The 26,937-nt window shown below is 47.4% G+C and overlaps 1 protein-coding gene across 1 annotated transcript in view; it reads left to right on the forward strand.

The window, feature by feature from the left end:
* Positions 1 to 2,016: 2,016 nt before the first annotated feature.
* CDON (cell adhesion associated, oncogene regulated) overlaps positions 2,017 to 26,937 on the forward strand; it is a 119,592-nt gene continuing 94,671 nt past the window's right edge. Inside the window, exons 1-2 of the mRNA XM_053367825.1 lie at positions 2,017 to 2,074; positions 18,846 to 18,896. The gene's annotated coding sequence lies outside the window, so the exon portion shown is untranslated. The remainder of the gene's footprint in view (positions 2,075 to 18,845; positions 18,897 to 26,937) is intronic.

Genomic DNA, 26,937 nt, shown 5'->3' on the forward strand with positions numbered 1-26,937 from the left:
CCACTACTGAGAAGGCCCTCTGCCTGGTTCCCTGTAACCTCACTTTTCGCAGCAAGGGAACTGCCAGAAGACCCTCGGTGCTGGACCTCAGTGTCCGGGCTGAGCGATGGGGGTGGAGACACTCCTTCAGGTATACTGGGCCGAGGCTGTTTAGGGCTTTAAACGTCAGCACCAACACTTTGAATTGTGCCTGGAAATGTACGGGGAGAGAATGTAGGTCTTTCAGGACCGATGTTATATGGTCTTGGCAAGCACTCCCAGTCACCAGTCTAGCTGCCACATTCTGGATTAGTTGTAGTTTCCAGGTCAGCTTCAAAGGTAGTCCCACGTAGAGCGCATTGCAGTAGTCCAAGCAGGAGATAACTAAATTATGCACCACTCTGGCGGGACAGTCCGCAGGCAGATAGGGTCTCAGCCTGTGTACCAGATGGAGCTGGTAGACAGCTGCCTGGATACAGAATTGATCTTTGCAAAATGAGACCCTAGCAGAATACAGTTCCCAGTGTTCTTTGGGAGAAGCCATGACTATTAAAGTTGTATAGGAGTGCTTTAAATGGGTGGTGTGGGTGTGGCCTTCAATACCCAAGACACATCAAAGACCATGCAGGGGTCCAAAACGGAACTCATTCTTGGCCAGTTATGGCAGCAGTGGCCAATGTGATGTCCTCCAGCTCTTAGAACAGAATCATAGAATCATAGAGTTGGAAGAGACCACAAGGGCCATCGAGTCCAACCCCCTGCCAAGCAGGAAACACCATCAGAGCACTCCTGACATATGGTTGTCAAGCCTCTGCTTAAAGACCTCCAAAGAAGGAGACTCCACCACACTCCTTGGCAGCAAATTCCACTGTCGAACAGCTCTTACTGTCAGGAAGTTCTTCCTAATGTTTAGGTGGAATCTTCTTTCCTGCAGTTTGGAGCCATTGCTCCGTGTCCGCTTCTCTGGAGCAGCAGAAAACAACCTTTCTCCCTCCTCTATGTGACATCCTTTTATATATTTGAACATGGCTATCATATCACCCCTTAACCTCCTCTTCTCCAGGCTAAACATGCCCAGCTCCCTTAGCCATTCCTCATAAGGCATCGTTTCCAGGCCTTTGACCATTTTGGTTGCCCTCCTCTGGACACGTTCCAGTTTGTCAGTGTCCTTCTTGAACTGTGGTGCCCAGAACTGGACACAGTACTCCGGGTGAGGTCTTCTTCAACTCCAGTTCCCATGGGCCTCATCCAGCATGGCCAATGGTTGGAGATGGTGGAAGTTGTCCCCCAACAACATCACTATTGGCTGTCTTGGCCCTAGGAATCACAAAGTTCTCTTCTATATGCTCAGGAGTCAAGTAGCCAAGGAGAATCTCCTCCGAGAGTTCCCCAGCAAGCATCTTTGTTCAATTTCATCTGAAGACAAGGGGCGGCAGGAAGAAACCGCTATTTCTTTTTCTCCCCTGGACAAAAAACATGGGTCTCATCTTCCTAGTTGCGGCAAAGGTTAGCCTCTGACCCCTGCCAGACACAAGGAAGGTGTGTGCCCTGAAAGGCAAGCTTGTGTGGAGCAGCCAAATGAATAAAGCCATGGGAGAAGGAGGGGGGGATGCTTTATCCAAAACACATGTTTTTTGCCACTATTCTAGTTATCTGGAATATTTCCTGCATGTTTGTTGCCGTGGTAACTGGCCCAGCATGAAAGACCTATTTACTAGGCCCTAGGATAAGAAACAGCCATGTGTTGTCAATTTTAGAGCTCTCTTTCTCTCCCCCCCAACACCCCTGTCTCTCTCTCTCTCTCCCCCTCTTATACAGTCCCCCTCTGCTGTATACCCGGATGGTACGGAGCCTAAAAACCCAAGACGAGAACCATCCCTCCTGCTCGCATCATTCCCAAGTAATTTTGTTTTCTCCTTGAGTGAGGTTTTCTTGGCTCCGCATGGAGAACGACTGGGCAAAGAGCCATGGTGGGCTGGGGGGGGTGGGTTCTGCTTTGAAGGAAACGTTAAGAAAAAGTGTCTGGTGCCTTAGAGGCGTGATTTGAACAGGGGAGGCTCTGAGACTCGACAAGAATTCACCGACAGAGCAGGAGGTAAGTGAGCACTTCAGCTTTCAGAAGGGGAAGCCGCTGAGTTAGCTGAGGTGAATTCGTCCCCTCTTCCTTCTTTCTCTTTTTCTCTCTCTCTCTTTGCACCTTCTTTCCCCGGTTTCCTCAGGGTGGTCAACCTGAGCTGAAGCTCTTTCACCTTGCTGCTTTCTCGCTCCCTCTTTTTTTTTTCTTCCTGTGAAGCGAGCAGCCTGTCGACAAGCAAACCTGTAGGAAAATATTTGCTCTTCAAACTGCGACAGGAGAGCTGCACTGAGCTGCCTTTCTTACACTCCAGTTCAGAAGAGCAAAAGGGGGAACATTGATGAGAGCATCGAGATTGTGTGGTCGGAGCTTCTCTGTACAACGACAGAAAGATGTAGTCCCCGAGGGACCATGAGACCCTCTCAGAAGGGCTCTGGGGACCCAGAATTGATGGTGGCCTGTTTTACAGTCTAAGCCTCCGCATGTTCCTTCTGTGAGAAAGTCTTGCAGCTCTACGAGGGATTCCTCCAGTCACCAAGGGGCTCTGTTCATACTAAACGTAATGTGTCATATGCTGGACAGAGCCCCAAGCTTCTGTCTGCCGTTTAGGATTCAGAGAAGTCGCTTCTGGTTGTCCCTGGGGACAGATCTGCTGCCTGAAGTCAGACAGGTGCAAGCTCGTTTGAGATACTTTAGTAATTAAAACCAGTCCAGGTAATTTGCCTGAATTAATTATCCTAATAAAAGACAAATGTCTCCTCTTCTTTTTCTTCGATGTCTCTTTGCTGGACAAATCAGAGTGTGCTTTGAGGTGTGGGTGAGCTGAGGGGAGGAAGGTATGATCTGTCTTTCCACAGGTGTTGCCAAGACACTCCTTGGAGAATGTTTGTTTCCCTGAGCTGTGGGAACTCTGGTGCAGTATTGCTTTTGATATATATTGTAGTTCCTATGAAGGATGATGGGTTGTGTTGTGATGTATGCAGTTACTGCTGTGTGAGCATTCAAAGGAGAGGTGAATAGGAAAAGCATACATTGTAATGGCGTGTCAGTGGCCCTTACCTGTGCCCAGGTGTGTGCAGTACTTGAGCACAAAACTTTGCTGCTTTGGGATCCATAATAATGCCTGAACATCAAACCAGCTGATGTAGGCATACCTCTGGTTGACTGACACATCCGTTTCCTATATTTCATAAGGTGTAGCAAGCGGGACTGGATGGTTAGGAGTTTGGGTTTTGTTTCTTTTTATTTTTGTCCAAATGCTCTGTGTTGAGATCAGTGTAGGAAGCCAGTCCATTTAGCTCAGTTACATCTACACCAGGGATAGCCAATGTGGTGTTGTGCAGAGGTTGTTGGACTATAAACTCCCATCATCTCTGAGCATTGGCCATGCTGCTTGGGGCAGCTGAGAATTGTAGGCATGGAGAAAAGCTTAAACTTCCACATATTGCGCATTTTTTTCATTCCTGCCATAAATTCAACAATGTCCGGAGGGCAACACTTTAGCTACCCTTAGTCTCCACTGGCTGGAAGCGGTTCATCAGCATTTCAGACAAGGAACTTGCTCAGCTCTACCTGAATATGACAGGGGTGGAACATAGGATCTTCTGCATATAAAGCATTTACTCTACCACCTTGGTCCCTTCCCAAGGAGGCACATGGCAAACCTCAAAAATTACGCATCCCAGGTATGTTAAGGCAAAGGGAGCCCGCGGCATCATGTATCTGCTCCAACATATAGATGTTAAGATACGACTGTTCACCCCTAATATTTTGTGCCTTCCCTCTGCTCAGCTTTCCTCTAAAGCAGTATAAGTAAGCACAGTATGAGACAGGATATCAGATAGGGTGAACTTGCACAAAAGACCTGAAAACTCTTTCTCACATCGTTTAATGTACACATTTCCATTGTAATTGCACATGTGCATAAACTCTGCAGTGCTGCATGCATAGAATTTCCTGCAGAAAAACATGTTGCTGTATGGATTCCTGACACTGCCACCATCCATGATTTAAAAAACCAAACCATGCAATATAATTCTAGTCCTCAAGGAAATTGAAATAATATTTTAAACCATGTGCTGTATCTGCCAGAGGCTCCAGTGTTCAAGTGATAGAGTTTCGGTGCTTGTCTTTACCTGTTCACATATCCCACAACTCACGACTGACCCTTTCCTTGCCTCCTGCCACCCTACTGCTGCTTCCCCCAAATAGTTTATGTTTTGCAAAAAAAGGTAAGGCATGGGGCTCAGAAGAAAGTTGAGCCCATGCTTTACCTTCGTACTTCACACCAAATGAACAATATGATTATAATAAGGAAGCACGTTTACAAAAATTAAAAAGATTGTTTATTTAAGTGATTGAACTCAAGATGTGGGGTAGATGCCATTATTTCTTCCTGATTTAGAACCTGATTTCTAGAACACATTCGCTACTTTCACAACCCCATCAAGTACCCCGGGATCAACAAGAGTTGGTGTGCTCAACAGAGAAGTTGTGAGACTGCATCTATTGAAGTCTGGCACATTATAGAAATATGGGGAAGGAATATAGCTCAGTGGTACAATGGCACATGCTTTGCATTTAAGAGGTCCCAGATTCACCCCCTGGCATCTCCATGTAGGCAGAGGCTGGGGAAGACCCCTGTCTGGAAGCCTGGAGAGCTGCTGCTGATCATTTTAGATCAGAGATGGGGAACCCTCTAGCCCTCCAGATGTTGGTGGACTCCAGCCCCCTCCGTCAGCATGGTCCATGGTCAGATATGGTGATCCAATGACATCTGGAGGGCCACAGGCTCTTAATCCCTGGTGCAGACCATACTGAGCTAGAAGAACCAATGGTCTGACTCTGTTTAAGGCAGCATCCTATGTTCCTGGATATATTCTATGGGGCACAGCCATCCAGCCCACTCAATGGCAGCATTATAGTCAACTTGACCATGTGTTCATATTCTAACATGCTTTCCATCTACCCCCAGTGCATATAGCTCATTCTCCCATGCCCCTGGCAGAAATATCACACATTTAACAACTGTATGGCAGACAGAAACCCTGTCCCATTGCTGAATCTGCATGCAAGGAAAGGCTTTGCCTGGTTTCTGCCTTTCATGCAGAGGTAAAAGCCGCAGCAGTCTTGCTGGTGGGGAGAAGCAACCCTGTTCAGTTAGTAGGCTGCATTTTTCACTAGCCTTGGCATTCTGTGAATTTGCTGAAAGTCCCAAGACGTGTTGAAATTCCATCAGAAATGGCTGGAATTGAAGGTTGGAGTGGGAAATGAAACATCTCTGATAGGAGGGCAAACTAGGTCACCACTGTGGTTCTCTCTAGCCTGTAGATTTGTGTTACAGACAGCTAGGCTCCCCTTTTGAAGCAAAGCATTCTTTCATATGGATGTGAAGTGACTGTTTCCATACCTTTGGCCAAAACAATACCTCCTGCCATCCCCTAAGAGCAAAAAATGCCAAGAACATTCATTCTGGCATGTAAACTATATGGCAACGGCAGAGCGCGCTGTCATGAGCCAAGGAAAATACCTCCTGACATTCCCTTAGAAAAATAAAAGCCTAGGTTTCCTCGCAATATGAAATAACTTGAATATTAAAAACAAACAGAGGCCCAGTAAGAGGGTCGAGATGCAAAGAGTAACTCCTCGTACAACTGAAGTTTTGCATGCAAAGATGTACCATATCTATGGGAGCGTCACCCACATACAACCAGAAGTAAGTAGAAGGAAATATGATGGCACTGGCACTGGCCAGTAGGCAACCACAATACTAATACAATGGCCATCCACATGCTATTTCATCTGCAATACTTCTACTCCCTGGACAAATCGATCACCCAATCAATCCTTGAAGTGCTATAATCTTTCTCGCCTATATGGATGTATATGCTGCATAGCAGGGCCTCACTTTTGCATGGCTGGAACTTATCTCCAGAACAGAGGTAAACCCGCACTGATTGATCTGCACACTTTGCCTTTGGCCCCATCCACCACTTAGATGAGGGCCCTGGAAAGTTCAGACTAAGGGAAAGCAACGGTTGGGTTGGGTTCCCCACCCCACGGGGACAGATAGAAGAGGACACCTTCATCCCAGTATGGCTCCCCCTTATCACATGCACAGCTCAACGAGACAACCCACAGACTGCATACCAATCAATATGGCTTACCTGACCCAACAATCCCACCCACCACCCTCACAAATGCAAACAAACTTCACTTCAGCCAACTACAGACAACCAACCACACCCTGGGCCCCCCAATCCCTCTCACTATCAAGGAAAGGTAAGAAGTGAATAGAAAGAGAGCCTACCCAGTTGACACTGGCCAACCCCCCCCCAAAAAAAAACCCACATGTACGCTATACAAAACGCTATACACACCTCCTCTCCTCCCTCTCTTCTTCCCCGACTCCATACTGAATACAAAACTAATGTCTCATATATAATGCAACTGATTTGTAGAAAAGTCTTTAATCCAGAAAAAAAGAGACAAGGCACGTGCTTTGGTAAACCAAGAAAAGCATAATAATAATAATAATAATAATAATAATAATAATAATAATGTCCCCCACTTTAAACAACCTGCAGTGCCAAAAACGAAATACTTATTCTGAGAGCCAAATGGATGCATGGAAGATGAGCACCCTCAATTCCCCAAGCTTATCTTCCCCTCGCGACAGTTATCTTCCCACTCTTCTCAGAATCAGAGGCCAACTGAGCAAGGAGGAGTTTGGGTGATGGACTGTGGGAAGGCAAGCCATGGGAACCGTGTGGGATCTTCTCAAATGCACACCCACTTTCCACAACACTGAGCCCCATCCCACATTTTGAACATGGTGGGGGCAGACCTAGGCCTAAACCAAGGGATGGAGAACCTTTTTTTAGCCTGAGGGCCACATTCTTCCGTGAGCAACTTTCTGGGGGCCACATGCTAGTGGTGGGTGTGGTCAAAGGGTGTGACTTTCATCTTTGCTACATTCTGGCCATGCAGGTGCTAGAGGGTTGTATGCAAGTGCCCATATCTCTCTATTCAGTCAGGCAGCAGGTATTATCACATTTCCAGTCAGGCATATTCCAGCCAGGCAAAAGCATTCAAGGAGTGGCTCAGAGTGGGGGGGGTAGCCTAGGGAGAGTTCTGAGGGCCAGAGAGATATTGAGGGCCGCAGGCTCCCCATTCCTGGCTTTCTGCAGACATCACTGGTAATTTGATCTTCAGTTTTCCTACACCAGATATGCATATGTAACCATAATATACCTGTAAATCCTTGCATTTCCCTTTGCCTTCAGTCTGCTGAGCTGAAGAGAGTTTTGTTGATGAAAAGCTGTGAAATGCCAGGGCCAGGTCACATGACCCTTGCAAGGTGCTCTGCGTAAGGGTAACACTGCGGTTTGTTTTGGAGCAGCCATGGCATGTGCCAGTGGCCAGGGTGCCCAGACGACCAGGGCTATGTTTATAATAACAGTGTTATGTGTGTAGTAAGAGCAGCCTATAAAAGGCAATGCAGGCTGGTGGTTGTAGAGGAGAAATGTAAACATATAGCTGAAAGTTAGAGGCAGACCTGCTGGGCTATGAAGAAACTTGCTTGTGAGATAGAGATGGGATTGAGACTGGAGGAAGCCTAGCGTGCAGGCAGTTTAAGGAGGTCTCTGTCTGCCAAGCATAAAAACCTCAAAACCTGACAATATTAGGAGTCAGGTCACACAGCCCTTGGCTCTGTCCGTTTGGAATATTGCTGTGAAAAGGATGACAGCCTTGTAGAAATTTCATAAAGCTTTTCTTGAAATCTAACAGAGTATTTGATCTTGCACCTTTAGTCTCCTGCTTTCAGATCCACAGCATTACACATTTTTTACTTGGGTGCTATCGGCTGACGGTTAACATTTCTGTGTACTTGTAAAGGATATTTTCATAATATGCTGACCTGTCATGCCATTTGCAGTCTGATCCTCTGGCCGCCATCATGTTGCACCAAAAAGATCCATTTAAGTTATTGAATGTGCCCCCAATTTACAACTTTTCCATTCTAACTCAGAAGAATGGAACATTTAAGACTACAAAGTCAATGATTCAGTGTTGCGCTGAGCAAGAAAAGGAAAGAAAGGAACATGTGTGACACCACTCAGGGCCTAAATTAATTCAACCAAGTAACTGAGAAAGTATGGAAGTTGATTGCTTGGGGCCAGGGAAGTGGAATGCATCTTGTATTTGGGCTATCATTTGTGTTATGTTTATTTTCTTGTAACCGTTTATTTTATTAAAGTTTTTTTTTGGATGGGGTAAAATTGCAGTTTGGAGATGGAGGCAAGCATTGGAACCAGAAGCCTCTCTGAGCCATGAACACACATACAAGTGATGCGCCTCTGTGGCTAGTTATCACATGCCTAGAATTCTCCATCCGATCACCTGGACACTCCCAGCTCCCACTGCCCCTCGCTCAAGAATCTGCCTCTAAAATGCCAAGAATGAGCCCATCTCAAACAAGGGAGGAGGCTGGAGGCCTCTATTCCTTTGCACAGGTGTCAAAGCAGAGTGCCTCAAGTGGGATCTCCCCAGATTGACAACACAACATTACATGGAGCGGCATCTGCCATCATTCCTGAGCGCGGAGCACAATGTGCGGCCCGGAGGCAATCCACAAGGTCAGAGTCCTGACCTCCAAAGACACAGCCCCACGGGCTGGAATGTGTTTCCACAGCAACCTGTTGGGTTTGGATTTCCCCACGCCACCCCAACCGCCTCACTTATCAAGGGGACAGTTTCTGTTTTGGCAGCTAATGGAGCAGCCTGGGAGTGTAACTGGATCCACAGCTGGAATTAAAGTAATGGCCTGGCTTGTTTAAGAAGTTTGATGGATGGGGAACCCCTTGGGGTGAGTGGAGGAGGGGGTTGGATACTCAAGGCCGAGTCTCGGGAGCTGGTGCTGAAAGCAGAAGGCCACCTGCCCTTGTTGCTCCAGAGCCCTCCTTCTAATTTGAGTCCCTCCTGGGTTGTTTGTGGTCTGGTGGGTGGTTAGATGCTAGCCGGAGAGATCTGATGAGTGGCAGAGCCAAGCTGTTTGCTTTAGCTTGGAGTACTGGCTCGCTCTTTGGTTTCCCCCCTTTCAAGTGGCAACTGAGGTTGTGTTGTGGGGAATGTGGGCAAACAGGGGTCCGGACAAAGAGGAAGCCGCCATCGAGCCTCAGTGCGGCAGAAGGAGCTGCTCATATTTCCAGCCAAGGCTTTTGCAGGCGATGAATTTATCTATATTTGGCCATTTCAATGCCACACCCATGATAAATGAACCTTGCAGTGCCTGAAAGGTTGATTCTCCCTGGCCACTGCTATTGAGAATGCTTACTGTGCTAGTCCAGTGCTCCAATTTGGAGGGGAAATGCATAATGTTATCTGCAAGATCCTCCTCAATTTTAGTCCAATCGCAAACATGGTAGCCTTTTTAAAAACAGTAGCTGAGGAGGCCAGCACAGAGGGGAAAGGGGCTGGATCCCCTCTGTCCCTCCTTATGATTTAAGTCATATGCCTATTTTATGTATATTTGATCTTCCTGGGCTGCACCTTTTGGCATGTCATGGTCATGTGGCCTTAGTCTTGACCAGTTTCCCTCTATATCCATAAGTGTGAGCATCTGTAAACACAGCATCTCTCCGGATTATAGTAGCCAGTTAGGCATCACCAAAAGCAAGAGCAAGTCAGTTTTGCATAACATTTGCATATTGCAATGTACAGCCACAAGCTGACAAATTATGGGTTGCGTCCAATACAGCACTAAGTTGACGTCACTTAGCGGCATACTTGTCCCACCGGCAAAATGTTTTGTACGAGAGAAATGTTGTGGCGCAATAGAAGGCTGGTTGCCAGTAATTTTGTTGTGTAGCAGATTGTGCAATCTGTTGTACAATGACTTTCCACCAGTGCAGTTGATGCAATGGGTTCCTCCGTGGCACAACATTAAAACTCACCTGTCTGCTAGTGCATTGGCCCTTAATAACAATAAAACCAAATCCGTTGCAGGTGAGGAGCTCTAGTTTCTCTGTACTCCAAGAGCCTGCAGCATTCAGGCCTAAGTACAGTTCAGAGTGAACGGGGGTCTTCTCACCAGGATGAGTGGCTCACAGCAATGAGCAGTGAGAAAATTGATACTGCACCTCTGAGTTCAGGCCCTATGCAAGCCTCTGTCTTCCTTCGCTGTTGTGTGTGTCAGCCTGAAGGATGCTATGGGAAAGTCTCAGTCTTCTGTGGGAACCTCAGTGCAAAGCTCAAGGCCCCCCACTTCCCAACCCCCCGTGTTGTGTCCCGAAGAAGCACCTGGACCTGCGCCCCCATGAAGCAGAGAGCGGGGAGCTGTTGTCCTGCAAAAACTGCTCCCTCGGCCCTGTTTGCATGCAAAAGTCTTGCAGCAGGAGACTCTGTAGGCGTGGACCCAGCCCAGCCGACAGTGGGATTTGCATACATCAAAGCCGCAGACAAGGAGCCTCCCATGTGTTTGTCAGCCTGAGTTAGAGATGATACGGGCCGGAGCTATTGTCTGCCCTTAAGCCACCCCTGAAAAGATCCACTTTCAATATCTGAAATAATTTCTCCCTCGGTTATTAAGAGACGAGTGGCGGCCACTTACTGAGAGGTCTCCAGCTGTGTAGCCAATGGGGTTTTCATGGCCTTTGGAAGCGAGGCCGGTCCTTTATGAGAAAAAAGAGAGGTTTCCTGTGGGAAGAAAGGTTGGCCAGGGCGTATGTATGTCACTGTGGGTACTATGGACCTTGAGCAGGTTCTGTCACACTTGTCTTGCACTAAGGAGAGGCGTGCTGTCATTTCCCAGGCTTGTGGGCGATTCAGATGCATCGCGAGCAAAACCAATATGAATCATAAGCATAAGCTGTTTGTCTAGGGAACAGCCAGATGGCCCTGGTTTGAGGAGCTAGGCAAAGTGATTCAGCCCTTCCAGCGCCACAGAGGTGTAGGGTAGCTCAAACTGCCTGAGCCCTCTTTGGGTTCCACAGAGCTGAAGGAAGCCCACATGGGATGACTGGGGGTTGCATCCCCTGCCTAGCTGACTCGGGGTGGGCATTTGCACATCACCAAGAAAAGAGGGGTGGTGCTATGGTCTAAACCACAGAGCCTTGGGCTTGCTGATCAGAAGGTCGGTGGTTCGAATCCCCAGCTCCTGCCAACCTAGCAGTTCGAAAGCATGTCAAAGTGCAAGTAGATAAATAGGTACCACTCCGGCGGGAAGGTAAACGGCGTTTCCGTGAGCTGCTCTGGTTTCGTCAGAAGCGGCTTAGTCATGCTGGCCACATGACCCAGAAAAACTGTCTGCAGACAAACATCAGCTCCCTCAGCCAGTAAAATGAGATGATCACCACAACTCCAGAGTCATTCGCAACTGAACTTAATTGCCGGGGGTCCTTTACCTTCTTTTTTTTTTAAGAAGTGAGGGAGAGGGAAAGAGGGCGCAGAGCTGCATAAAATTCACATCTGTGAATTTATGTGTACAGATGTGCAAATTTTGAAATAATGACTGTGACTGAAATACCTTTCCCCAGAGCAAGGAACATGGAGACCAGCTGGCCTGTGTACCTGCTCAGTATGTTCTCCAGATACTAACTGTAAATGGGCAACTTGGGCACAATTAGGTACATCCACACCATTAAAAGCACTGTTATACTACTTAAACAGTCATGGCTTGAGTTTGTTGAGGGTGCTGAGAGTTAAGACTCCCTTAGAGAGCTACAATTCCCAGCACCTTTAACAACTTGACAACAAACTTGGACCAGGCGGACAGTCCTTCAAGTGAAAGATGCCTTCAGAGATGGAGCTGTGGTCTGTCAATTAGGATCCATGGACCCCCTAAGACATGGGTAGGCAAACTAAGTCCCAGGGGCCAGATCTGGCCCAATCGCCTTCTAAATCCGGCCCATGAACGGTCCAGGAATCAACATGTTTTTACATGAGTAGAATGTGTGCTTTTATTTAAAATGCATCTCTGGGTTATTTGTGGGGCATAGAAATCCGTTCATTTTTATTATTTTTTTCAAAATATAGTCCGGGCCCCCACAAGCTCTGAGAGAAAGTGGACCAGCAATAAGCTAGGGTGTAAGTGGCCAACTTGCAGCCCATGAGCTGAAATCAATCCAGGAATTTATATATTGTTTACATAAGTACGTGTGTGTGTGTGTGTGTGTGAGAGAGAGAGAGAGAGAGAGAGAGAGAGAGAGAGAGAGAGAGAGAAGTATCAAAATAACTTGAAAGGGCTTGGGTGCTTTGAATTTCAATTTGTGGGATAAGTCACCATATACTGTTTTCTCCTAAAGAGCAGAATATGTCGGGCCAGCTTTGGAAACGAACAGACTGGTGGTTCAGGCTAATGGCTAATGCTAAGCAGAACAGGAATTCTGTCTCTGATTCCGTAACTGAATTACACCGGAATGCCCAGTCTCCCAATCCCCTTGGCAACCTGCTGCTGCTCCAGCTGGGCAGTGGCTGACAGGTAAAGAATGGGAAGGAAGTGTGCTTCGGTGCAAAATGGTTATCAGTCCGGTGCTGTGACAGTCTGCAGAAACCTGCCTTGGTCAGAGGCTATGCCAGAGACAAAGGGAAGATAGCCCAGGGGTGAGGAGCTAGAGAATAGGGAGGCCTGGAGGTGAGGCTTTGTTACCATGGCTACCAGGATGCAAACACGGCTGGGCGCAGAGATGCTGGAGGCAAGGAGCAGCTTCTTAAGAAACCGTTTTTTGGTGTGTGTGGCCTTTTTGGCTGCGTAATGTGCCTGTTGAATAAATATCTCTCTTTCGCTACAATCCAGTGACACTTTCATTGTTTTTACTTCATAAACAAGAAGGCTGAGTTTCTATAACTTCTGTTTGTTTGACTTGTCTCCTTTGCTGTGCTTAAGGCAATGGAAGGGAAAGAGCAGAACACTCTTATTTGGGACTGGGAAGCGTAAGGCCATGTCAAGCTTCCCCAAGCTGGAGCTCTCCAGATGTTTTGGACAGCAGCTGGGCTGGCTGGAGCTGATGAGAGCTGTGGTCCCAAACATCTGTGTGGCACCGGGTTGCAGGAGGCGGTGCTATTCTGAGGCTGCCACTAGGGCCAAACAGAAAATTGACTTGGAAGTCTGAGACCCTGAAGTTGGGAAGCCTTTTTTTAACTGTTTGGGAGTGATGTGTACCACGCTTTGTACACAGAACATCATTTGACAGAGGAAGTTGAGCTAAAGGGAGAATGAATTTTAAAGACAGGTTGTCAGGATGCCCAGCAGGGAAGAGAGACGGGTCCCCGAAAGTCACAAAAGAGATGTCGCTTCTGCACACATTACAATATGTTGTAAATAAATGCCAATTACATGTGCATTTGATGGATCATTGCAGTGCAGGTACAAACCTCTGGCTGATCTCGGTTTGCAGTTTGGCTCGGAGTCTCACAGCTTCTTTTCATGAATGTACTGCTTTATGTTATCTGTTAATCAGTACAGTGGTACCTCGGGTTAAGTACTTAATTCGTTCCAGAGGTCTGTTCTTAACCTGAAACTGTTCTTAACCTGAAGCACCACTTTAGGTAATGGGGCCTCTGCTGCTGCTGCACTGCCGGAGCACGATTTCTGTTCTCATCCTGAAGCAAAGTTCTTAACCCGAGGTACTATTTCTTGGTTAGCGGAGTCTGCAACCTGAAGCGTATGTAACCTGAAGCGTATGTAACCTGAGGTACCACTCTAATGGCTAGTGGCCCTTGGGACTGGTAGGATGGAAGACCAACAGTAGATGGCGCTAGAATCGATGACAGGCAGATCTAACTAACTCAGGAATTGGTTCATTCCCCCCCAAAAAAAATATAATTCAGCCCCCCACAAGATCTGAGGGACAGTGAACTGGCCCCCTGCTGAAAATGTTTGCTGACCCCTGGTCTAGTACATTTCCAAGCACAATTCAAAGTGTTGGTGCTGACCTCTAAAGCCCTAAACAGCCTCGGTCCTGTATACCTGAAGGAGCGTCTCCACCCCCATTCTTCCGCCTGGACACTGAGGGCCTTCTGGCAGTTCCCTCACTGCGAGAAGCCAAGTTACAGGGAACCAGGCAGAGGGCCTTCTCAGTAGTGGCACCTGCCCTGTGGAACACCCCCCCCACCAGATGTCAAAGAAATAAACAATTTTCTGACTTTTAGGAGACATCTGAAGGCAGCCCTGTGTAGGGAAGCTTTTAATATTTGATGAAGCTTCTGGAGTCCTGCGCATCTCAACACATCCCATTTTCTTTATCAGTTTTGGTCACCTTTTCCAGCTCCTCCTCCAGTTTTCTTTACCTCCAGCGGAACACTCTCTTCCAACTATCTTTTATTAGTTTTCTTGCTTCTCAGTCCTCTGCCTCCTCTTTTTTTCTTGGGTTCTCCTGCTGGCTCTACCTCTCCATACCTAGACCTTCCTCCTAACACCCTGTTCTCGCAGTGGCCAGCCAAATTTCCATGGGAAACCCACAAGCAGAATTTGAGCAAAAGAGCATTCTTCCCTTTCTGTGGTTTCCAGCAACTGGTCTTCAGAAGCATTGATGCCTCTGACACTCTGAAGCTGTGCTTAGGCTACGTTTTTAACCTTTCCTGCAAAAACTTTGATGCCACTGCCAGACGTATAGCTGCTCTGTATCATATATGCAAGAACACCCTATCAGTGATTATTCTCTGATCTCTCCCGCCGGCCTCGTTCCCTCCTTCATTTCTGAAAAATATCCCAAATGCTCTAAAGTAGGGCAGAGGTTGGGGAGGGGGTGTTATTGGGGGTGGGGGGTTGTCATATTTTGCTGGTCCTAAGGCCCCAGATTACCTTAATCCTGTTCTGTGTATAAGGAGAGGAGACAGTAAGGAAATTGTCTCTTTTTCAATTCCTGGAGGAGTCGAGAGATTTTGTTTGAAGACAGTTCTTAATTTCCTGCCTTGCGTGCTTCAAAGCTGAGGTATGCCTTAGGGAGTTTTTGGGGACTGCTCTGCTCGCAAGAGCTCAGGAAGCAGAGCTCGTGGGGAAAATGACAGCTGCAATTTTAATATGATGACTGCTTTTCAAATGAGCTCAATTACGGACGCGGGGCTGTTGCCCTGTTGACAGTGTTGGTTAAAAACCAGAAGAACAACTGTGTCGGAGGCAGGGAAAGCAACCAGGCTAAAGGACGAACGCTGAAATGGGCCTCTTGCTAAGGCTTCACTGGGGCCAAAGGAAGCATGGAAGGTTTTCTTTCTTTCTTTCTTTCTTTCTTTCTTTCTTTCTTTCTTTCTTTCTTTCTTTCTTTCTTTTGATAGATATAGATATAGATATAGATATAGATATAGATATAGATATAGATATAGATATAGATATAGATATAGATATAGATATAGATAGATAGATGATAGATAGATGATAGATATAGATATAGATATAGATATAGATATAGATATAGATATAGATATAGATAGATGATAGGTAGATAGATGATAGATAGATGATAGATAGATAGATAGATAGATAGATAGATAGATAGATAGATAGATAGATATAGATATATATACAGTCATACCTCAGGTTACAGATGCTTCAAGTTGCATTTTCTCAGGTTACGGATGCACCAAAACCCAGAAGTACAGGAACGGGTTACTTCCAGGTTTCGGCGGTCGCGCATGCGCAGAAGTGCTAAAACACACTTTGTGCATGTGCAGAAGTGCTAAATCATGCTTTGTGCATGTTCAGAAGTGCCGAGTCGCAACCAGTGTGTGCGCAGACGCGGCGCTGCGGGTTGCGAACACTGTGGGTTGCGAATGTGCCTCCCACATGTTTGCAACCCACATTCGCAGCCTGAGCATCCACTGTGTGTGTGTGTGTGTGTGTGTATAGGTTTACGAAAGTACTGGTATGTGCAATGTCTCTTTTTCAAGTTACATTTTCTACAGATCAGTTTCATTTGTTGAGACATTAGTATTACATTAGGAAGAAAAGGGGGAAAGAGGTAGAGGGGGAATGGGGAGTGGGGAGTGGGGTGGGGTCAGGTGGCAATGCTTCTATTCTACTTAGTGTATGTGTGGGGTTTTGTGTCAGAGTCGCCTGTGCGGGTTCTCTTTACTATTCGCTTGTATCCCTTTGGGGGTGAGAGAGGTTGGGGGTTGGCCTGAGGTGTGATTGGTTGTTTTTGATTGTAACTCGCCAACAGCATTCCAATCAATCTGGCTAAGCTGATGCAAACACACCCACACCCCACTCACACAAGAAACCAAAGTTTTCTTTCATTTCTGAGTATCTGTAAAAAGGGCTGCAATGAATTGCTGGTGAATTGGTGCAATTTCATAGCTGTCAACTTTTCCCTTGTGAGGAATCCTATTCGGAATAAGGGAATTAAAAAAAGGAAAACATTGACAGCTACGCAATTAATGCTGCTAAAAACATTTTGGTTGGCTAAAAGTGTGTGTCTGGTTGATCAGGTAGCAGGCTCTTACTTTTTTCATGGTCCTGGCCACATCCACACCCAAACATTCAAATCACATGGCTTTCCCTGAAGAATCCTGGCAGCTGCAGCTTTTAAGGGTGTTGGGAACTGTAGCCCCATGGGGAGGGTAAAACTACTGTTCCCAGGATTCTTGGTGGGGAGAGGAGCATGACTGTTAAAGCGATACGAGTATGCTTTAAATGTGTGGTGTGGATGTGTTCTTTAAAGCTGTAGAGGGTCAAGTGGTTTTTGAGAAGTGGAGAATGCTTTTCAGCTGCATGCCCTCCTGGGCAACCTTGCAGGGACTGCACACCACTGATGGGAACGGCCACAGGCAACAGTGGGTGGGGCCAGAGGCAAAAGTAGGTGGCGCAATGGAGACTACTCTTTCTTTTTCAGAGAAGCGTGCATTCCAGTCACACACAACTATGGGGTTTCTGTTTCTACAGACATAGGGTTACTATACGTCTGGAATCCCGGACATATCCGGGATTCATCCATTGAAAATAGTGTCCAGGCAGAATTTTGGAGAAGCGGTAAAATGTCAGGGAAAACTGGGAGCGTATGGCAACCCATGTCAGAAGTGTTGATTTTTTGGCGAATTTCCATAAAAATTGCTCCAAAACTTCATTTTTCATTCTTTGAAGTTTTGCAAAAAAAAAAGGCTCAACAGCTTTGCACCACCCCAAAAAAAGACAACTTTGCCCCCCAAAAAGTTCAACAACTTTTGTGTCTGGATTTTTACTTTTTGAAATAACTCTATACCCTCCAACATTTCTCCAATGAAAATAGGGACGTCCTAAGGAAATGCGGGGGACTTGGAGGGTCTGAAATTTATGCAGATTTAATGTCTATTATATTGAGTAATCAACTATTCTTCCTCTGATTCTTTGACTTTAATCACAGAACTGTGCTTAGGTTCAGTGAGAGTTGGATACCAGTGTTTGAGCAAGTCCAATGTCTGTTCCATCCACATTGGATCAGTTTTTTTATTATGGCCTGAAGAGGTGGACAAGCTGCTTAAAGAAGTGCAGCCGACCGCTTGCCTCCTTGGCCCTTGCCCATCTTGGTTTCTTAGAGCTACCTGTAAGAGGATGACCGGGCGAGTCCAGAGAGTGATTAGTGTTTCACAGAAGGAAGAGGAGGAAATGCCATCGGCATTGAAGGAGGAAGTGGTGTGCCTCCTCCTTAAGAAGACCTCCGTGGACCCCAAGATGTTAAAATAACCATTGCCCGGTGGTCTTCTGGGGGCAAGATGCTAGGGAAGATGGTAGCAGTCCAGCTTCAGGCATGCTTGGAGAAAACTGCGTACTTGGATCTGTTCTAGTCTGGCTTGATCATGGCACTGAAACTGCTTTGATCAGGAGAGAGATGGAGCAGTGCAAGCCTTGATCTCTCGACAATTTCTGAAACTGTCAACCTCAGGAAGGTAGAAACTTGGGGACATTGTGCGGCAGCTAGACTGGTGGCTGGGCATGGCCGCCGAGACCATATAACACTGGTCCTGAAAGACCTACATTGGCTCCCAGTATGTTTCCAAGCACAATTCAAAGTGTTGGTGCTGACCTTTAAAGCCCTAAATGGCCTCGGTCCAGTATACCTGAAGGAGCGTCTCCACCCCCCCATTGTTCTGCCCGGACACTGAGGTCCAGCTCACAGGGCCTTCTAGCAGTTCCCTCATTGCGAGAAGTGAGGTTACAGGGAACCAGGCAGAGGGCCTTCTTGCTGGTGGCGCCCACCCTGTGGCACGCCCTCCCGTCAGATGTCAAGGAAATAAACAACTATCTGACTTTTAGAAGACATCTGAAGGCAACCCTGTTTAGGGAAGTTTTTAATGTTTGATGTTTTATTGTGCTTTTAATATTCTGTTGGGAGCTGCCCAGAGTGGCTGGGGAAACCCAGCCAGATGGGCATGGTATAAATAATTTTGATGATGATGATGATGATGATGATGATGATGATGATGATTATTATTCCACTCCTGCCTCCAGAGCCACTTGCAGAAAATACATTTATGACAAGTTAGTGTTCAGCACCACCTCAGCTGCTCTCTATTGTCTTGCAAGGTTGAATCTTGTCCCCCATGTTGTTAACATCTATAGGAAGCTGCTGGGAGCTGCCACGGGATATTTGGAGTGTAGGTGGCACTTAGTTCTTTCTTCCACCTGAATCAGGCGAAGTGGTTGGAGGCAATGGTGAGGTTGAATTTTCCTCCCCAGTTACGCTCACAAGTCATGGAAGCATCCTTGCGTGGAAACACCACATAGGGGCGTATGTGTTTGTGTGTCAGCTTCCAGTGACATGTGTAGGTGTCTGCCATCTGGGTACCACACAGCTGATTCTCCTCTCTCTGCTCTCCACAGAGAGACTTCCTTGGCAAAACTGGACCATTCCAGAAACGGTAGCCTGCCACGGTAAGTCTGCCTTCGTGGATGCTGCTACTTCCCTCTCTTCCCAATTGCCGCTTAATTCCTTGTGTAAACTCTTCGTTTTTGCCACCTCGAGGCATGCTTCCAGTGACCCTGTCCAGTGTTTCCTCTTCCCCCAGCACACACACGCACACACACACACATCTGGGAGGTCCCCTGGGAAGTCTGCTGCCTTGATCTCTTTCGGGTAAGTGCTAACTGCTGATAATAATCTAACAATAAGCATTTCAGGGCAAGGTTAGGGATATTATTATGGCAAAGCGTTCACACTCCTTTACTTGTTGTTGCAGATGGGGCCGGGGATTGGGGGGTGGGCTGGGCTGGAAGTGGATGGGGATTGAGACCAAATAGGCCTCTTTTCCTGACCTTGTGTAAATGGCCGACTTTAGGTCACGGCTGTGCAAACAGAATCTTCCCTCCCCTACTTGTTTATTTCTTTATTTGTCTAGCTAATGCGGGTTTAGTTCAAATGCTGCCAAAAGGACTGCTAGTCCCCTGTCATGGGCTTCACAGCCTGTGCCAGAGATCGGTGGCAGGACCACTAGGCAGGCAGCCAGGCCAATCTCTCCTCGAAGTGCCACATTCTCCAAATTCAGGGGTGCACCTTCCCACACTCTGTCAAATAGCAGAACTCTGCTCCCTGCAACTTCAGTGGAAAAAATCATGTCATTACTGAATTACTCAGCCTGCTGCTTGGGATAGAAGTCTCAATTCGCTCCTGTGCTTGCAGGGGCTGGAGAAGCCAGCTATTCCACATCCCTGTCCTGTTTCCATGGTCCCAAGGAGTAGTTTTCTGGGCATGGAGGGAAAGAAAACTCCAATGGTCCTCTGTCCTTCCACAGCTATTAGTCAGCTTTGGAGGTGATTTGGCTGCTCTCCTTCCAAAAGGAGTTGTAAAGTAAAGGTAAAGGGACCCCTGACCATTAGGTCCAGTCGTGGCCGACTCTGGGGTTGCGGCGCTCATCTCGCTTTGTTGGCCGAGGGAGCCGGCGTACAGCTTCCGGGTCATGTGGCCAGCATGACTAAGCCGCTTCTGGCGAACCAGAGCAGTGCATGGAAATGCTGTTTACCTTCCCACCAGAGTGGTACCTATTTATCTACTTGCACTGTGACGTGCTTTCGAACTGCTAGGTTGGCAGGAACAGGGAACGAGCAACGGGAGCTCACCCCGTCGCGGGGATTCAAACCGCCGACCTTCTGATTGGCAAGTCCTAGGCTCTGTGGTTTAACCCACAGCTCCACCCGTGTCCCTAAAAGGAGTTGTAAACACATGCTATTTGTCATGGTTAGGAGTTGCCCCGTCTTCAATTCAGATTTTTGTGCAGGTGCATCACCAGGTAAACTACAGAACGATGGGCTGAAGCATCTGCCTAGTATTCTCAGGCCCTGGACTATCTCTGTCCACCCAAGCTGGTCACAGGGCACCTTCTTATTTCACCTGAGCAGCAAGACATTCCTGGTGTTGATGTGGCCTTTCATGCTCTGCACCTGTGCCCTGCAGCCCTGCATTTGGACTTATCTTTGGTTCCAACTGTCAGGAGTTCAGCCTACCCTCAAGTAGGAACCTGGCAGAGATACAAGCCCGACTGGCATGTTCTCTCCCTCCTGGTCGATCGTTCGGGAGCTTCAAAAGCTTTCTTCTGCCCGAACATCACAGCGACCGATGCCAACAAACACCTGCACACTTAGGGATCCGCAGAGTCTTTGCAGCTTGCATAACAGACCTCAGCAACTCAGCATTTTGGCTAATCTACTTTATTTACATATAAACATATACAGAGCACTGCAACAGGGCTCCCTCTCTCTCTAGCATCAGACAGCAAAGAGAAAAAGAACAAAAGACAATAGTCCCACTTCACGGAACACAGTAACACAAACCTCCTGTCTCCGTCACTTCCCACTCTGTGGAGTCAAAACATACACCGTCATGTGATAGACAAACATCCCATGACTGCAATCATAGATCAGGAATTCTAACAACAACACCTGCTTTCTTCTAGGCTTGTGTTTGATTCTGCTGGCTCCTGGTGTGGATAGTGTCATTATGTAGTTTAGTCAATAGGTGGAACTGAACTGACCTGTCTCTGGGTAGAGTCAGGCATTTCCTGTTGCTGCTCTGTTCCTGTTGGAGAGAGGCAATAAAGTTCCTGTCCTGTTTCCTGTAGCCTTTAAGTCTTCCATGGTATTCCTTGGTGTCCGATGGTTTCCTTGGTTCTGAGTCCCCAAGCTTGCTCCTTGGCTTCGACTCTGTCGATTGGCTCCTGGCTCATCTTGTACATCTGCCTGTGGTTCGATCTGAATACTCACCTTTTCCAGGTCCTTTGCTCCCTGGATCTTGCCAGTGGGAAAAGGCACCAGTGCTGTTTGGACAGCAGGCACCATCTGCAATAATCAACTAGCTGAACTGGCAACAATCTCCCTGAAACAATAACCCTGATTGCAGTTGCCCCTTACCCTCATGGTCAACTGACCGCCATGCAGGACAAAAGCCTGACAGTGATTGATAAAGTCCAGCTGGACTCACCGCGCTTGGCTAATCATTTAAGGAGCCATCCTTCTTCCGTTTTCACGTGCCTATCCTTACTGCTTCTCTCAAGGCAAACCTCGCGTTCCTGCCTGTCGGCCGAGCTTCCCAAGTCCAAGACAGATGGCCCAATTGCATCTGCCTTCTGCAATTAAAACAGCAATTCCTGTCGCTAGGTACTGAGATGGGAAAATAAGGGACCCTCCTTTATTCCTGACCTGGAAAGTTCCCCAAGCAAAACACAGCTCACCCTCTCCAAGCATCTCATAATGAAAACAGCAGGCAACAGAGCAAGATGTTTACACAAGCTGTGCTCTTCTTCCCATGGAGAGGTTGACTGGGTTGGAGCTTCCTTGCACATCCTTCTTTTAAAAAGACATTCCAGGGACTGGCTTGGCTCCGGCATTGCATCTGTTCTGTTCTACAGACCAGTCAAAGGCTAGTCTCTTTATTTCATGGACAGAGAACCTTTCTGTTGAGGGTCAGGCCCCACAAGCTGTTGGTGGGAAGAGTCAAAAGCAGTGGTGGTTGAAGCTAACAGGGTGTGATGGCCTGGGACTCGGGCTCGGATTCAGAATCAGAGGAGTCTCAGTCTGCACCAGATCCTTCGCCTCAGGCATCATCTGAACCAAGTCTGGGACCTGATCCTGAAAAGCCCCAGTCTGCACAGGTTCCCCTGCAACAAACACCAGCTGGACTGAGTCAGGGGCCTGAGCCTGCCCTGGCTCCAGATGCGGGGATTACCTCGTTGTCTTCAGCTGGGCCATCACTTACAGCTGCTCCACTACCGGTTGGGTCAGGGGAGGCTGAGGCGGCTCCTGGGTCTAGTAACCCACCGACATCTCCCGAGCTGCAGAGACTCAGGTCTGAGAGAAGGAGAGACCTGAGTACTCGCAGGAGGAGTGCTCACCTTTGGGCGAAATGGGAGGTGAGTCGCTGGGGGATCAGGACCGGCCGTTACCCTGACAAAGATTAAAGGCTGTCGGACCCCGCCCCAGATTGTGGGAGCAACATTGCTGTATGCCAGATCCTCCCTGAGATCCTGTACCTATCCTTGCCTGGACTAACTCCCAGTGGAACCTTTGGATTCTGGACTGGTCCTGGACTGTGTTTCACGGGTTACCCCTGGGCCCAGCACACAGGAGCTTGGACTGAACACCTTTCTCTCTTCTTCCTCCCCAGTCTCTTCACTGCCCAGCTGTCAGCTGGGGGTCAGACATCTTGCAAAAGGTCTGAACAGATCACTTGCAGAGGACTTCTGAAATCAGGCTAAGGTCTGCGTGTGGCCGTAGGGCTGCTGGTTGCTCATCATAGCCCTACTTTTATATAGCAGAATTCCCTCCTTGGTCTTTCAGTCAGGCTTAGCCTAGATTAGGAATGGGGAACTTTTTCAACCTTGGGGCCACATTCCCTTTGAGGCAACCTCCATGCCAGTGGTGGTCAGAACAACAAATATGAATTACCTGTATACCTCTGCACTCCATCCAGACAGGCAAGAGGCATGATTAGAGTTCAAGGATGCATTCCAGCTAGGTAATAAAACTTGAGGTGTGAAGCAAGGCCAATGAGGGGTGTGGCCTTGAGAAGGAGGGTGTCGCTTGTCGTGTCAAGGGACCACGAGGGTCATCTAGTCCAACCCCCTGCAATGTATGGATCTTTTGCCCATCATGGGGCTCGAACCCACAACCTTGAGATTATTAGTCTCATTCTTAACCAACTGGGCTATGATGGGTACACTAATTGTGTGACAATTAGAGTAAAACAGTCTAACTATAAAGTTGGGCTGAGACTTTGGATGTATTAGTTATATAACAAACCATGGTGTGTGTTTGTGTGTGTGTGATGCACATCTGTATTGGGCTGAAATGTGATGATGGCATCATTATGACAAAAAGAATTTTTTTTAAGAAAATGGGATTTGTTCATAAGCACGGGCCCCCAAATGCTAAAAATCCCCTGCTGTTTAGGAGGTTTGAGTCTTGCTGCAACTGACTAACACAGATACCCCTTTGGAATTAGTTGCTTGTTCACCAGAAGCGGCTTAGTCATGCTGGCCACATGACCCGGAAGCTGTACGCCGGCTCCCTCGGCCAGTAAAGCGAGATGAGTGCCGCAACCCCAGAGTCGGTCACAACTGGACCTAATGGTCAGGGGGCCCTTTACCTTTATATTGGTTTTTCATGCTGTGCAGGTGCAAAACCTCTTCTTTGCATACAGTATATCCTACCTGTAGTCTCTTTTCTGGCGCATCATCTGGTGCACCATGTCTTAGGATCTGGCCCCAAGCATTATGAACACCATTTGCCTTTCATTTAATTAGAAAAACAAACAAGCCCCTCTTCATTTCATCACTACAAACAGCGAGCCAAAGATGTGGCTGGTCCGGCTCCGCCGAACGCAACAGATTTACACCAGGAATGACTGTGGTCTGCATTGTGTTTTATTCAGCCACAATAAATTTTCTCCTGCAAGTGCTCTGGTGTGGCATGAAAGCAGCTGTGTTTTCTTAGGCACCAACAATTTGACTGATATGGTTTTTATTGCCACCACAGAAGCTGTTAGCACGTAAAAGTTACATTAAAGTTTTATGGACCTTGCTGTCTCCTATGTTAACCTTCATATATCTAAGGAGGGTTTCCAAAGGAGACACCTCCTTCCAGAAAAGGCCTCTGCAGGTCTGGAAGAACCCACACATGCCACACATTTAAACACAGAGAAATACAGAATCCACCGTCCGAATGATTCCTGTCCCTCACCTTGCAGAAAAGCAGCGGTCCCTCCTGCTTCGGTGCCCCCTTCCCATTAAAAAGCAAAACAAAACGCTCCGTCATACAAGTCTCAATCATTATGCCGTATCAGATCATGTCGCTAAGAATGCCATAATGTAACGGGCAGCCGGCCAGGAATAATATTCGCATTCCCCCTGGAAATCTCGAAAACCCTTTCATTTCACCGCGTCCCCAGATATACTCTCCACAAAGAGGTCATGAAATCTAAACCTCAGTGTATAAACCGCAGGAGGACATCGGCCGAACATGTCAGGCTGGGAGCGAGGGGGTGGGCTGAGGGGGGGGGGTGTGAAAAAAGCGGGGAGGGTGTCGCATTAAAAATTGCCTTGCCCATTTACAATCTGTTGAAAGTTTAAAGATCGCTTTCTTTGAGGTGACAAAGCGATCTGTCCGCAGCAAACAAAGGCCATTTACCCGAGTGCTTGGTTTTGGGGGGTTTTGATGGTGTGTGTGTGTGTGTGTGTGTGTGTTTGCGTTTTGTGGTTGTTGCTTTTTAATGCGCGGAACAAGGGCGACTCTGCAGCCGAGTCAGCTTAGAAGCAAGAATGGTGCCTGAATCGGGGAGACAGGATGATTTGGGAGTGTAGGCTCGCTTGCATTGTTCCCCTTCCTCCTCGCCCCCACCCCCCCACCCCCGTGCTGCCCCCATGCTGATCTGGCTTTGGCAATTTGAAATTGATTATTTTGGATTGTGTGCGTGTGTAGAGCCCCGCCCCTTCTGCCGGCTAATTAAAAAGTGGCCTTGTTGAGGCAGCATGCTTTTAAATTGCTAAGGATTGGCAGGCCAGCCCGGCAACAAAAAAATCATTAATTCTAACGTGACAGTGTTTCTTTAAGGGGCCCTCATGGTACAGGACAGGGGTCGGATCAAGTTGATTATGGACTCCTGTTCTCATCAATCTCGCGCTCTGCGGGAAGGTAGCGGAAACATAGCTCCAGACTTTGGCTCGCTTTTCAGCTCTGGGCTGAGCTGGGGTCGAGACTGTTTCTCAGGCTCCTCGTTTCTCCTGGGGGGAAGGAAGGGGGGTCAGAAACGAGGCTCCTCCGCGTACAGCCAAGTGTAATGAAGAGTCAGCCTTCGTCATCTTCGGCGAGATTGCTTTTCAGCGTTAAAAGCGCTCCAGCCAGGACACTGCTGTTATTCAGCTGGGCTGGGTCTGGTCCTGCCGGATTATCCCAGAGCAGGGTGTGAGATATCAAAGTTGGAAGAGCAAGGCAATGTCAGCTCTGCTTTGTGAGATTCACTCCCATGAATGCATGAAAGGCTCCCTGTACAAACTGCATTAGATGCGCTCCAAATGTTCATTCCTGATTGGTCACGCTCTGACCCGCAGCTGCATTCCCTGGCTGGAGGAGTGAAAGATGCACTGTGGCTTTGTTCTGCCAAAATCAGGGCTTGGAACCATGACAGGACTATCATATTACTGAAATGGAGGGTCATCTGGAGAAAAATGATCCTCGCTGTGGCTCGAGGGCCATGTCCCTCCTCGGGAGAACAAAACACAGAAAGTCCCAGATTGGTTTCCGTTGAGGTGGGCGCAGTGAATACTGGGTGCAAAACAAGGATCCGGCAGAGGCCTGGTGTCCTGCTCCATCGCAACATCCAAGGATACAACTCTCACTTCTAAATTATTCGCTTCTAAATTCTGCTGTGTGGATCGAAACGGTGACTGGACAATATACTTGGCATGTTTAGGCTTTCTCTAATATAGATCTTGCCTTCAGTGACTAATTTGGACTCACTATCATAACCCAAGGTTGGTTGGTTTTAAAAAAACAAACCCAACTAGCTTTGATAATTCCATTGTCTGCCCCAAGTGTCCCCCACCCCTTCTTTCTTTCAGAGAATATTCTCTTTTATTTTTGTTAAGTTTCTAGTGCTCATGGACATCAGCGCTATGAAAATTGGTAGGTGGCAGCTGCTGAAAGCACAGCAAAACAGTGGATGTTTAGGGGTACAGTGGTACCTCAGGTTAAGTACTTAATTCGTTCCAGAGGTCTGTACTTAAGCTGAAACTGTTCTTAACCTGAAGCACCACTTTAGCTAATGGGGCCTCCCGCTGCCGCTGTACCACCGGAGCACGATTTCTGTTCTCATCCTGAAGCAAAGTTCTTAACCTGAAGCACTATTTCTGGGTTAGCGGAGTCTGTAACCTAAAGCGTATGTAACCTGAAGCATATGTAACCTGAGGTACCACTGTACTCTCATTTTCCTACTCATATTGAAATACTGCCCCTCAATGAGGCCAAACTTAGATTCACAACATGTTTAGGGGTGTGTGTACCCCTGCGTCCCCCCAGGAAAAAAAGGACTGGTTGTCTGTATTCTGAGAATCTGTGCAAATGCAGAATGCCCATGCTGATACTTAGCAAAATAAATTAATAATTCTCCCAACACAGCATTTTGTAGCAAAAAGAACCTAAAACACTGCAATAAATCAGAATCAGAGAGGCAATTACAAAATGTGCACCGTTTATTCTGAGTGTGGCATTCGGTTCTTTATTGTCACAGAATTTGGATGGGGCATTATGACCTAGTGGTCACCGGGGAAGCAGTTTTACTCGATGCGCCTTTTATTGTGGGCATAGTCCAGCTGAACCCCAGCTGAAAAGTAAAAGTTTTTAAAATATGCTCTGTCCTATTTAGGGCTGGCCCTTTTTACTGGGGATGAGCTAACCACTACACAACAGGCTGAAATGCAACAGTTCTGGT

The sequence above is a fragment of the Podarcis raffonei genome, chromosome 15 (genome assembly GCF_027172205.1).
Source record: "Podarcis raffonei isolate rPodRaf1 chromosome 15, rPodRaf1.pri, whole genome shotgun sequence".
NCBI classification, from domain to species: Eukaryota; Metazoa; Chordata; class Lepidosauria; order Squamata; family Lacertidae; genus Podarcis; species Podarcis raffonei.